The sequence below is a fragment of the Octopus bimaculoides genome, chromosome 7, assembly GCF_001194135.2.
Source record: "Octopus bimaculoides isolate UCB-OBI-ISO-001 chromosome 7, ASM119413v2, whole genome shotgun sequence".
In the NCBI taxonomy this organism is placed as follows: Eukaryota; Metazoa; Mollusca; class Cephalopoda; order Octopoda; family Octopodidae; genus Octopus; species Octopus bimaculoides.
In genome coordinates, this window is record NC_068987.1 from 1,741,927 (window position 1) to 1,742,341 (window position 415).

Here is a 415-nt window from a genome sequence, read left to right on the forward strand (position 1 = left end):
TGCATAATACGCACACAGTGTGAAATAGAAAAGAAGGCCTCTATCCTCAAATAAAAACAGTTAACGTTAGAGATGTAGAAAGGAGGAGACGGACACAAACGTAGAAACACAGAGAATAGGTGACAAAGAGGGAGAGTAAATGACAAATGTATATGCAGTGTGTGTATGTGTATGTTTATGTGTATATGAATGTGCGGTTGAGTCTGTGTGTGTGTGCCTGTAAGATGAGAGAGAGAGAGTTAATCTAATGTCATTGAGAAAGCTAATTAGCTGACTGAGTTAATATAATCAGGTTATATAATGATATTCATTTAACGTTACTGATAGCAAGAAACATTGATAAACATTATTAGATATCGTTGAAGGAGAGCAGCGTAGTATACTGTTCTATGGATATGCACATATATATATATAT